Below are 13,781 nucleotides of genomic sequence, written 5' to 3' on the forward strand. Positions count from 1 at the left end.
TTAAGCAACCATACCTTCGGTCAGGCCTTTGTCTAAAACATATTGAAGTCTGAATGGACATATTCCAAATAGAAAGCTGATCAAACCTGAAGCAAAGAAGCAGAAGGATAATCTCTATGGATGGCCTCTCCATTCTGTGCCCTGAACAAGACAATGTGGCTAGATTTTCACCAAGATCCTCTTCGGAATTTGAGATCCCAATATAAATCTTTTTCCCTCTATACAGATTGGGGAAGACTCCCCACCACCCCCACACCCCACCCCCGAATGAGAGGGCGCTATCTTCCACCCTGTCCTGGGACTCCAGAGTTAGCTCAGACTTGGCAGGGAAAGCCAAGGAATGAAACCGAGAGCTGCCTGAGAAAAAACAAGCTGTGACCGCCCTCTGCTGGGAAGGCCTGGATGACTAGCCTCTCTGAGACTGGTACCACCCCGATGCCAGTTCCCCTCCACTCTCCCTCAGCCAACTAAACCCATAAATACCTTCTCTAGGCTGGTTGCTATCATCTCTACTCTCCCTGTTCCAACCTGCCACCATGCTGGTTCTCTGTTCTCCCAAGATCTGTACTGCGGCGTCTTCAGCAGCGCTAAGGAAACCTTGGCATTCCTGCTTTCCCCAGTTACTAATCATGGAGCCATTCTGCCACAAGCCCGCTCCATCTCTCCCTCCCCCACCTCCATCCAAAACAACAAAATATTTCATCTTTACAGCTGAGATGAGTGGAATGGGCTACCAGCATATCTGACTGCTATACAATTCACTAATTGCTCTATACATTCGCTGAGTTACTTTCTTGTAACAGACAGCTATGGGCTATGGATATTAAAAAGGGTTAGAAGAAACAGTTCAAGACCGAAAAAAACAAAAAAAACCAGCACTGAGTTAGAAAGAGAGCTGAGTTCTGATACTAGCTTTATCACTGCCCTATTTATCCATGTCTGAATGGAAACTATATCATTATTCCCAATTTAAGGTCCTTAGACCCCTAGATTCTAGAATGTAATAAAAAGATTAATGAACTCCAAGGGTCTATGCATGAATGACAATGCATACGCTAACTAAAACATTGTAATTCTGAAGACCTTAATTGTAATTATCTAATTTTTAGTAAAAAAATATATATATAATTAAAATAATTTTATCCTAGATTAATACATTTGGTTATTTTTGTTTTAATTTGTGAATTATTTAAATAATTCAAAAATCTTGGAAGCTCATCTCTCTGTGGATTTAAATGACTATATGTTATCATTGAAGCCAAAAATTATTTGATTTGTCACCCTCATCTATGTAGCTTTCAGCTACCTCCTTAATCATCTCTCCCATAGTTACTTCTGAGAATACCTGGGAAATTCCACAAATGCCCACAAACCAGTGAAATCCTATTCTTGTCCTCCTGTCAACTAGACGGTGTCTGCTGTCTGCAAATCTGTCTGAGATTGCAAATACCACCACCCTGGTTACAGACACTTTCTAGGGCTGTCTGCCAAGCTCGTGAGGTTGTCTCCTTGAATTGCTGACAAGCTCATGTACCTTATAGATTCTACTTCACTTAGGCTAAGCCAGAGTCAGCACAGAAGGAGGAGGAATGGCTTCTCTGTATAAAGCTCAGATGGACCTATGGACCCTAGCCAAGCAGAGAGCTAGAGAAGAGTCCCCATACTTTCTGTAGCCTCTGAGGCCCTACCTCACCCCCTCTCCATTCTCTGGAGAGGAGAAAGGGGGAAAAAAATCATTCTTCTCTCTAGATTTTGTTCACCCACACAAATTAGTTAATTAGCTGGCACATCAGATCTCTTGGTGAACAGACTTACTCAATGGAGTCAGCGGAGGAAGAAGTAATAAAAGAAAATCTTGGTGGTGGTAAAATTTGAGAATTTTGAGTTGGATAATACTTAAGCCCCCTTTCAGAACCTTCTTGATGGTATGGTCCTCCTGGCATTAACTTGTCCTCACCAGGAAGTGGGAGTCTTCCTGATCCGGCTTTCCTGAAATACTTCTTCCCTATCACCATTCCTACCACTACCACCTCCCACCATCCAAAACTTGTTCTTGATTCTTCCCTCTCTTGTCCTAACAAGCATTCCATATCTTCTCTGTGAAGTACAGTCTTTATTGTCTACACTGTTTCTGGTTTCCCTGCTCTCCATCACCAAAGAGCAATTTGAGAGTTTGATATTGCTGGTAAGCTTCTTTAATACTATAAAAAAGATGGTAATATCCACAAATTTACTGAGTGCTTATATTAGATGTTGAGAGATACCCTCTTATTTTATGTCATACTGTGATGAACACATCCCTACCCTCATTAGAGGATAAAGAAAATGGAATGATTTGTTCATAGCTAATAAAATGGCAGAGCAAGGATTCAAAACCAAATCCAACTTCAAAACTATACTCTGAAATCTCTCCTCGGAAAAAGCTAAGAAGAAGGAAACAGAGGCCTCAGCAACCAAAATATATTTCACATAATCTAGGCACTAAGGTGTATTAACCCATCTCCAAAGGAATCCCCCAGGCTCTTAATCAGAGCCTAACTATTGAACCTAACTCTAGCTTATCTGTTTTTTAAATCTCTGTCAGAGAGGAAACAGCATGCTGAAAGCAGTGAGAGGACTGCAAGTTGCAATTATCAGATTCAGAGAAAAAAAGAGACGAGAAAACTATAAAAATGAGTCTTGCAAACTGAAAAATTCCCAGGAGGATAGGACTATTTAGAGGCAAATAGTTCTATATTCTAATAAAAAATTGGTTCAGTAGTTGATGTTCATAAATTCTGGGGGCATCTGGGGGCAACTTTTGTCACTTATAATAACTGTTAAATCTTCCAAAAGACAAGAATCAGCTGCTACATGTTCTCATTTATAGTCTTTTTTTTTTTTTTTTACTTAAAAATAACTTTTGGCTGCTGGCTGGCTCAGTCAGTAGAGCATGCAACTCTTGATCTCAGGGTCACGAGTTCAGACCCCACATTGGACATGGAGCCCACTTAAAAAAAAAAAAGAAAAAGAAGAAAACCTTTCTGTGTTTTCTAATACCACTGTTGGGAAACAATTGGTTTTACCCAACATGAAAATTTAATTTATAAGAACATTCAAGATGCTATGAATGAAGACTATATACAACATAAGTCCATTTTTTAAAACTTAAGAGGAAGCCAAACAACGTTTTATTTAGGATTACATGATAAAACAATTTTTTCAATGCAATACATTATAAAAACAATTTTTTAGATGTAAGGAAATAAGAACACTAAAATTTGAGATAGGGCTTTCTTCCAGGAAGAGACAGGGAGGTGGAAGAAGCAAATAACCCAATTTTAAAATGGACAAAGGATTTGAATAGACACAAAACCAAGGAAGCTACACCAATAAACTGTACCGAGAAGCCAATAGGAACATGAGAGGATGCTCAACATCATTATTCATTAGAGAAGTGCCTATCAAAACCATAATGAGATACCATTTCTCACCCGCTCGGATGAGTATACCAAAAAAACAAACAATAAGAAGTGTTGCCAGAGATGTGCAGAAACTGGAATTCTCATACATCCCCGGTAAGAATGTAGAATGAAGTAAGCCACTTTGGAAAACAGCTTGGCAGTTTCCTTAAAAAGTTAGACTTACCATTTAACCTAGCAAGTCCACTCTTAGGTGCCTACCCAAGAGAAATAAAAACATATGTCCACACAGAAAACGTGTGCACAAATATTCATAACGGCATGATGCACAATAGTGAAAAAATGGACATAGCTCAAATGTCCATCAAGTGGTGAATAGATAAAATGTAGTAAATCCATGGAATGGAAAACTATTCAGCATTAGAAAGGAATGAGGCTCTGATGTGCGCTGCAACATGCACGAAACCCAGAACGCTCCGTGACAGATACCAGACACCAAAGAACATCAATATGCATGATTCTATTTGTGTGAAATGTCCTAGAAAGGCAAACATATACAGAAAGTAAACCAGTGGTTTGCTAAGGGTTGGGGGTGGGGAAAAAGGAGTGGCTAAATGGGCACAAAGTTTTTTCTTAGAGCAATGGAAATGTTTGAACTTTAGATTCTGGAGGATGATTGTACAACACTGTAAACAAACTAGTATTCATTGGATTATCTCCTTAAAATGGGTGACTTCTCTGATATGTAAATTATATCTCAATAAAACTTTTTAAAAGAGTAACAGATTTGAACTTTCTCCTCTTTAACATTCTAATAGGCTCCCCACGTTATTCAAGGTCCTCGTGAAATTTTACCTAATTAGAGCAACACATGACTATGCTGTTCATGTCCTTGTAAAACTACCTGCATAACTGACAGGTGGAAAAGAGAGGCTTAATTACCCACAAATTACTCTCATTATCATTCCTTCCAATTTAAACAGCCATAGTGTGGTTATGAGTAATGTCACTAAAAATGTGCCCATTTGCAATTTCACCAACAACAGGAAATAGTAATGTCTGGTGACCTTTGAGTCATTGTCCATGATAACAGGGGCACACCTAGCTCGCAGCCTGGCCTCTGCATTGGATCTTGCCAGAATATGTCACACGTTTTAAAGTCAAAGAAGGGAAGTTGACAGTAACCCTTTTATTTAAAAAATAAACTTTCCTTGATTCACCTTTACAGTTATATAAACCGATGATCCATCTCCAGGGCAAGGTGGAAAAGTAGCTAAATGTGGCTGAAATGCATCAAATCCAGTAAGAAAAAAGGAAGTCAAATTGGAGACATGTTTGCTGTTTCTCTGAGAAAGTACTCTTTGGGTTCTTCACATAGAACTTGGCAAAGTTAAGAGTTCCTATCATTTATATTTTCCCAGAGACTTAGGTGAATGTTTTTGTCATAATTGTTTCCAATGGAGACATACTCTTGAAATTTATGTCTGGGATATTACCGCTCTATGGGGATCTTAGTTGTTGTTTTGTTAATATGACTGTTTTGAAAGCCTTTTCAAAGACCTACGATGGGGCGCCTGGGTGGCTCAGTCATTAAGCGTCTGCCTTCGGCTCAGATCATCATCCTAGGGTCCTGGGATCAAGTACCGCATCAGGCTCCCTGCTCGGCGGGAAGCCTGCCTCTCCCTCTCCCACTCCCCCTGCTTGTGTTCCCTCTCTCGCTGTGTCTCTGTCAAATAAATAAAATATTTTTAAAAAAAAAGACCTACGATGAACTTAATAGCTTTGTTTATCCTTTTTTATAGAGCAGGTTCCTTCTACCCTGCAAAATGAAAAAGTTATTTGGGGAAGCACGGCCTAGACCAGCATTATTTTCCTCAGATCTGTGGTATGTTGCCATGAAGCCAGAGATGTCAGACCCAGACAGAAAAGTCATTGAGAGTGCATTACGACGGAAATGTGCACAGCCGAATTTTGCATTATTGGTGATGCAAGAGGAAAGTACAGCAGTACAGCAAGGGAATAACACAAATTATTTTCCTCTTTATCACTTTATGTTCAGCCAGACAGAGCTGACTGACAGGAAGGAAAACAGCAATGGGGAATTCTCCACTTGCTAGAACAGTAATTTAGATTTAATAAAGGTTATTGATCATCTTAGAAGAAGTGCCCTGGACTGTTTCGGTTTTCATTGTTCAGGGACATCTCCTTTCCTGGAATATTTTCCTCTTCCATCTTCTCCTGATCAAATTCTATTCCTCGGAGCCTGGAACAGACGGGGACATTAGTGGGGAAAATCTGAATAAAAGATGTAGTTTAGTAAATAGTATTGTATCGATATTAATTTACCAGTTTTGATTCTTGTGCCAAGGGTGCGTAAGATGTTAACGTGGGGGAAATTGGGTAAAGGGTACCAGGGAGCTCTCCTGCTGTCTTTGCAACTCTTCCGTAAATCCAAATATATTTCATAATAAAACCAACTAAAGGGAAAAAAAAAACTTGAGGAGAGCTACTAAACTTAGCACAACCACAACAAATTTCTACTCCTCACGTAGAAGCTGAATCAGATCTCTTCCCCATGATGTCTGCTTTGTTCGCCTCCCTGGCCCCGGTAGTGAGGGGTAAAACCTGACATTGTGTACTCTCGGCCTTCTGTTTCCTGACAGCACATATCATGTTCTATCATGTTTTATCACTGCTGTACATGCTTAATGTCCACTATTAGGAAGGCAGAATGGGTTAGAGCAACAACAACAAAAAAGAGAGAGAGAGAAATTTAAATCCTAGTTCTGCCAAATTTGGGCAAATGCCTTAATCTCCCTGAGGCTTAGCTTCTTCATCGAAAAAAGCAAAAATAACTGTTAGCCATAGTTCAGATGTAATATATACACAAAGATCTTTGGACAAAGCCTATCACATAGTAGATGCTCAAACTATTTATGTTATTGTTCCCATTACCATTATTACTAGACTAAGTTTCTTGGTGTCAGGGACTTTCTTGATCAAGTTCACAGAAACTTGAAATGCAGATGCTCAGAAATGGGTTAGTGAATTGAAATGGTTTCAGAATGCATTTCTACAGGTTGATAAGCTTGTCATTCTGATTTTATTCAGTATTCTGCTCTAAATTGTTATTGTCTGCTTTATGGTGTTTTCAATTCTCAAAAGTACACATTCATGTTCTATCTAGCCCAACCCACTGAAGTTTCTCATCAAGCTACAGTAAGTAGGAGAAAAGCGTTTGGGGTGGTTTTTTTTCCCTACAAATTTATTGAGTAAACCCTAACTGTTTCCCTTTTCTATTTCTGTCTTTGAAGCAACTGTACCTCCCATTGCCCGCCCACTAGCTTGTGTCACATTCTTGGGCCTGTCAGTACCTCTTTGAGGGGACCCTACTCAAAACCTGCCATGCTTGCATTGGTTTGTTAAGACTTTCATTCCTAATCATAAAGCAAACCATGTATTCTAACCCTACTGATGCCTACGTGCTTTGGGACTTAACAAAAAAATGGATAGTGTTGGAGTAAAATAGGATGAGATTTTCCCTTTTTATATGACTATTATTCTGAAAATGTTTGCTAACATTAGTTGTTTCTCATTTATCCATTCATAGTGTTTGGTTGTTTAGCACCAGCCATTAAGGTAACTACTGAAAATACAAATTTGAAAAAAACGCAGCTTCTACCCTAGAGGAGCTCATATCCTCTAGGGAGACAAACTTGTAAACAGCTCCTTATAATGCATTGTGAAATGTGCAATAATAGAGATATTACAGAACATTACGGGATCATAAAAGAGCATTTCAATCTGGGGAGAACAGGAGCATCATGACTCTAAAGCAGTATTCTCAGCCTTAGCTGCCACAGGAATCACCTGGGGAACTTGAAAAAATACTCACTTCTGGGAGCCATCACGTAAATTCTACTGTAATTGGCCTGGGGTATTGCCTAGGCATTAGGATTTTTTTTCAAACGCCACCATTCTAAAGAATAAGCAGAGACTAGCCAGGCTGAAAACAAAGAAGGTGGGGACGGGCATGGAGAGAAGGTACGTTGGGCGGAGAACAGCTTGGGCAAAGGCACTGAGGCAAGAAAGAGTTTGGTATGGGACACCTAAGACACAAGTTTCAGTTTTGCGAGAGGGCAGCGTCGTAAGCATGCTGTGTTCTGAGTGCAGTGGTGGGAAATGAGGCCAGTGAGGAGAGCAAGGAGGCCATGCGCTGCTGTCAGGATAGCAGATTTGGGGCAAAGATAGAACGTGGTCAGATTTACATCATAGATAGCTTTCTCTGCTGACAGAGTAGAGGGGGAGTTTTAAATGGGACTGGAGGCAGGGAGATGAATCATAAGATCCAAATGAGACCTGATTAAGGCCATCATCTTGAAACATGAGGAAGAGATTCCTGAAAACTGCTAAGGAAGTTGTATTAGCCATCCTTGGATACTGTTTGGATGTGGCAAGAGAGGTAGAAGGAGAAATCTGGGGAACAGGTGGATGGAGATTAATACCTACTGAGACTGAGACGGTGGTAATGGCAGTAGGTTTAGGAGGAAATATGATATGCTCAGTTTGGAATACAATGCATTTGAGATGCTGGTGGAGTGTTCAGGTGGAGATACTGTACCAGGCCACCTGGTCCAGGCTTAAGGATGGATGAGAATATTGACTTGGACACATTCAAGGTTGCTCTTGCTTTTGCTTGCTCTGGAAACAGCAAATAAGCAATGCAAAAATAAGGATGAAAATGGCTGATACCGTTCCTCATTGTCTCCTTTTCATCTCAAGGAGATGCACACAAATGCAGAATCTTAGCAATCTATACGGACGCTTTGTCCACAAGGACAAAAGAATTCTAGATCTCTGGGCTTACTGACATTTTTACTCCCAGCCGTGTGTCAGTGTCCAGCAACTTATAGTAACATGTGAAGCTGTAATTCTGCTATTCCACAACCACATTGCTCAGTGTTAGCACTGCTGAAAATGCCTTATCTCCCCAAGTCCATTCGGCCACATACAACACTTAGGTTCTTTTTGTTGTATCTCAATAGCCAGCAATATTTGGAGGTAGGTGGATAAGGGCTAAGTTTCCCCACTACTTCAACACCAGGTCATAAGGAAAGCAAATCTCAGACCAAATTCTGCTGTAAATGCAGGCATTAGTGATAGGCCATCAATTCTCATAATGGCTCTAAATCTTCGGGGACTGAAAACACAGTCTTACTATTAATCTCTCAGTGTTCTGAGGTATGACTAATCTCAGCTGGATGGTTTTTCCTTCGAGCCTCTCAGGAGTCCTGTCTCCTGGGTTCTGGAGACAGATGGATTGAACATCCAAGGTTGCTCTTCACATGGCTGGTTGTGATGCTGGCCTTGGTTGGTAACCCAGCCAGGGCCAGAACACCTGTGCATATCTTCTTTATGTGGGGTGGGCTGCCCACAGCACGGAGTCTGAGAGTAGGGCAACTAAGGGCTATAACCATGCAACACAGTCATTTCTGCCATATTCTATCACCAGTGCTGCCACAGGGCCTATCCATATTCAACAGGGTGAAGAAATAAGGCCCTGTAACTCGATGAGGAAGTGACAAGGTCACATTGCAGATTATTTAGTCCTCCATGGAAAATACACCTTACCACTAATTAGCAAACCAGCACAACAGAGCTATGCAACCTGTTCTTTAAGAATGATGAAGTCTCAGCTCTATGTCCTTTTTGTTCCCCCAAAAACACTTTTCGTGAAAAGCTTCACCTGAGGAAAGTGTAATACCATTCCAGAGATGGGATTTGACTAATTATTATTTTTTTAATATATGGTGTCAAAGAATCAGGACTATCTCAGGTCCATGGGCCACTTTAGAGTTTTAACTCAGAACACCATCCCCAAAGTTACAGTTTATAGGGCTCATTAAACTTAGATGCTCTGTTTATGAAAGTTTGTGGAAGATCTCTAAGATATTCAGCACATATATACTTTCACAGTATCTATGAGACAGTATTTTATTTTATTTTTTTAATTAATTTTATTATGTTATGTTAATCACCATACATGACATCATCAGTTTTTAATGCAGTGTTCCATGATTCATTGTTTGTGCATAACACCCAGTGCTCCATTCAGTACGTGCCCTCTTTAATACCCACCACCGGGCTAACCCATATGAGACAGTATTTTAAAGTAATATACCAATATCATCATAAGGCACTAGGAATTTGCCAAATATGTCTACATATGGGTTTCTGAGAGTAAGTTTGTTCCTCACCTAGGACAGATGCCCAAGAGACCACTGGAAATGAAAGTCTGAACCTTTGTAGCGACCTCAGGTTTGGATATTTTAATTTAAAAGTCATTAGATGTACATTTTCAAGCCACCTTTTACCTATTTCAAGAAAAAATGAGAATGGATAAAATCACTCAGGAGGAGCGAATACAATGAGAAAAGCTGTGATTCTTGATCAATTCCTGGGACTCACCAACATGTTAGGGGTCCCCAGAGAAAGACAAACCAGCAAAGGAGTCAAAGAAAGATGATGGATGTAAGTAGAAACGGTATAGTCGATTCCCAGAAAAAGTGCTAATCAACAATTTCCAATGCAGTGAAGTAGTCTAGTCAAATCAGAATTAAAATGTTTTCACTGGCATTGGCAACTGGAAGTCACAAGTGAACTTCGCAGCTGCACTTTCAATCAACTGTGGTCCGAGGACAGCTGGTATTAAGGGCTGGATGTGAATGTAAGCAAGTGAAGACTGATTCTTTGAGGATGTTTGGATATGAGAAGAGAAGTGGGCAGTGCTCAAAAGGACATGCAGTTGGAGGGCAATTTTTAGAGTGAGACTAAGGTGTGTTTCTAGGATGAATAACGAGAGAAGTGTTGAGAATGCTGCAAAAAGAAAACTCATTCCTGATCAAGGCTTCATGGGAGGAAAAAAATAAGATAGAAGTCAGAGTTACTACATTACCTTAAGCCTAGAGAAAGGAAAGCAGGATGGATGTAGATGCAACTAAGAGTGGCAAAACACACAACTAAGTTATAAATTTGTGCTTTGTTCTAATTGGATTTTTCTCCTTTCCAAAGAGGTGACCTCTTTTTTTTCCCCCTTTTAAACATAATGTATTTTGTTCCTGAAATAAAAGTCTCATACTTTGGGGCACCTGGGTGGCTCAGTCGGTTAAGCAGCTGCCTTCGGCTCAGGTCATGATCCCAGGGTCCTGGGATCGAGCCCCGCATCAGGCTCCTTGCTCAGCAGAGAGCCTGCTTCTCCCTCTCCCTCTGCCTGCCTGCCGTTCCCCCCGCTTGAGCTCTCTCTATCTCTCTCTCCGTGTCAAATAAATAAATAAAATCTTTAAAAAAAAAAAAAGTCTCATACTTTAAAATCTGATATATCCTTATTAAGGAAGTGATGCAATAATGGTGAACCATATTGGAATACAAATGTGTAGCCTCACAACGAATTTTCACCAAAGAATTGAGAACAATGTATTTTTCTCATAAGTAAAACTTTTACAATAATTTAAAAAATAATTCATATAAATGAATGGCTTGGATTAGAGTGTGGGCTAAATTGTGATAACAAAGAGGTCCTAAAGTGGAGCAGCTCAAACCAGACAGCACATTAATTCTCTTTCTTTTTGCGGGGCAGGGGAATATAATTAACATGTAATCCTGTAGTAGTTTCAGGTACACAGCATAATGATTCAATATTTGTATTTGCAAAGTGATCACTATAATAACTCTGTTTTATATCCATCACCACACAGTTACACTTTTTTTTCTTGTGAAGGGAACTTTTAAGGTCTACTGTCTTAGCAACTGTCAAATACCCTCTACAGTCTTATTAACTACACCATCTTATATGTTACATCCCCATGTCTTATTTATTTTACAACTAAAAATTTGTACCTTTTGATCCCCTTGACCATTCTGCCTCACCCTGCCTCTGCCTCCAGCAATACCAATCTGTTCTGTGTATCTATGAGTTCAGTTTTTTTGGTGCGTTGCTGGGGGGTTTGATTCCACAGAACAAGTGAGAGCATATGGTATTTGTCTTTTTCTGTCTGATTTTTTTCATTTAGCATAATGCTCTCAAGGACTATCCATATTGTACAAATGGAAAGATTCCCCCTTCCTTTTTATGGCTGTGTAATGTATATATGTACCGCTTTTTCTTTACCATTCATTCATCGATGGACATTTTAGTTGCTTCTATATCTTGGCTACTGTAAATAATGTGACAGTGAACATGGGTGTGCCTATGTCTTTTTGAAGTAGTGATTGTGTTTTCTTCAGATAAATATCCAGAAGTGGAATGACTGATCATATGGTGGTTCTATTTTTAATTTTTTGAGGAACCTCTACACTGTTTTCAGTAGTGGCTTCACCAATTAACATTCCCCCAGTGGTGCACAAAGGTTCCCTATGCAACATTCCTGCCAACATTTGTTATTTCTTATCTTTTTAATAATAGCCATTCTAACAGGTGTGAGGTTATCCCACTGTGGTTTGATTTGCATTTCCCTGATGCCGAGCAATGTCGAGCACATTTTCATGTACCTATTAGCCATCCGTATGTCTTCTTTGGAAAATGTTTATTCAGATCCTCTGCCCATTTGTTAATTGGATTGTTTGGTTCCTCTGCTATTGAGTTGTAGGAGTTCTTTACCTACATATTTTGGATATTAGCCCCTTCTCAGATATATGATTTACAAATGTTTTCTTTCATTCAGTAGGTTGTCTTTTTTTTTTTTTAATTTCTACATTTATTGGTTGAGCTGAGGATTGAATTCTAGGCAAAGCAGGGGGAAAAAACACCAAAATGCAAGTCATGCCTTTTTATTTTTTAAATTCCAGTATAGTTAACATAGAGTATTATATTAGTTTCAGGTGTACAACACAGTGATTCAACAATTCTATACATTACTCAGTGCTCATCACAGTAAGTGTATTTTAATCCCTTCGCCTAGTTCACCCATCCCCCATCCACCCTCTCTGATAACCACCAGTTTGTTTAGTTAAGAGTCTGTTTTTTGGTTTGTCTCTTTTTTTTTCTTTGCTTGTTTCTTAAATTCCACATATAAGTAAAATTATATTGTATTTGTCTTTCTCTGAGTGACATATTTCACTTAGCATTATAACCTCTAGATCCATCCATGTCATTGCAAACGGCAAGATTTCATTTTTTTATGGCTAATATTCCATTGTATATATATACCACATCTTCTTTATCCATTCATCTTCTGATGGACACTTGGACTGCTTCTGTGTCGTGGCTATTATAAATAATGCTACAAGAAAAACATAGGAGTATCTATATATTTTTGAAGTATTGGTTTTATTTTCTTCAGATAAATACCCAGAAGTAGAACTGCTAAGTCATATGGTTTTTCTATTTTTAATTTTTTGAAGAAACTCCATACTGTTTTCCACAGTGGCTGTAGCAGTTTGCATTCCCACCAACAGTGCATTAGTTTCCTTTTTCTCCACATCCACATCAACACCTGTTGTTTCTTGTTTTTTTTTTTTTTTGGTTTTTTTGTTTTTTTTTTTAAGATTTTATTATATTTATTTGACAGAGAGAGACACAGCAAGAGAGGGAACACAAGCAGGGGGAGTGGGAGAGGGACGGGGCTCGATCCCAGGACCCTGGGATCATGACCTGAGCCAAAGGCAGACGCTTAACGACTGAGCCACCCAGGCGCCTCAGCTGTTGTTTCTTGTGTCATTGGTTTTAGTCATTCTGACAGGTGTGAAGTGATATCTCATTGTGGTTTTGATTTGCATTTCCCTGATGATAAATGATATTGAGCATCTTTTCATTGTGTCTGTTGACCATCTATATGTCTTTTTTGGAGAAATGACTGTTCATGTCTTCTGCCCATTTTTAATTGGATTATTTGGGGTTTTGTGTGTTGAGTTGTGTATGTTCTTTATATATTTTGGATGCTAAACCTTTATCAGATATATCATTAATAAATATCTTCTCCCACTCAGTAGGTTACCTATTAGAATTGTTGGTTGCTTCCTTTGCTGTGCAGAAGCTTTTTATTTTGATGTAGTCCCAATAGTTTATTTTTGCTTTTGTTTTCCATGCCTCAGGAGAAATATCTAGAAAAATGTTGCTGTGGCCAACATCAGAGAAATTACTGCCTGTGCTCTCTTCTAGGATTTATATGGTTTAGGGTCTCACATTTAGATCTTTAATCTATTTTGAGTCTATTTTTGTGTGTGGTGTAAGTAAGTAGTCCAGTTTCATTATTTTGCACATGGCTGTCCAGTTTTCCCAACACCATTTCTTAAAGAGACTGTCTTTTCCCATTGCATATTCTTGCCTCCTTTGTTGAAAATTAATTGACCATATAAATGTGAGTTTATTTCTGATTTTTTTGC

This window comes from Mirounga leonina, unplaced genomic scaffold, assembly GCF_011800145.1.
Source record: "Mirounga leonina isolate KUSES-001 unplaced genomic scaffold, KU_Mleo_1.0 Mir_129, whole genome shotgun sequence".
Lineage (NCBI taxonomy): Eukaryota > Metazoa > Chordata > Mammalia > Carnivora > Phocidae > Mirounga > Mirounga leonina.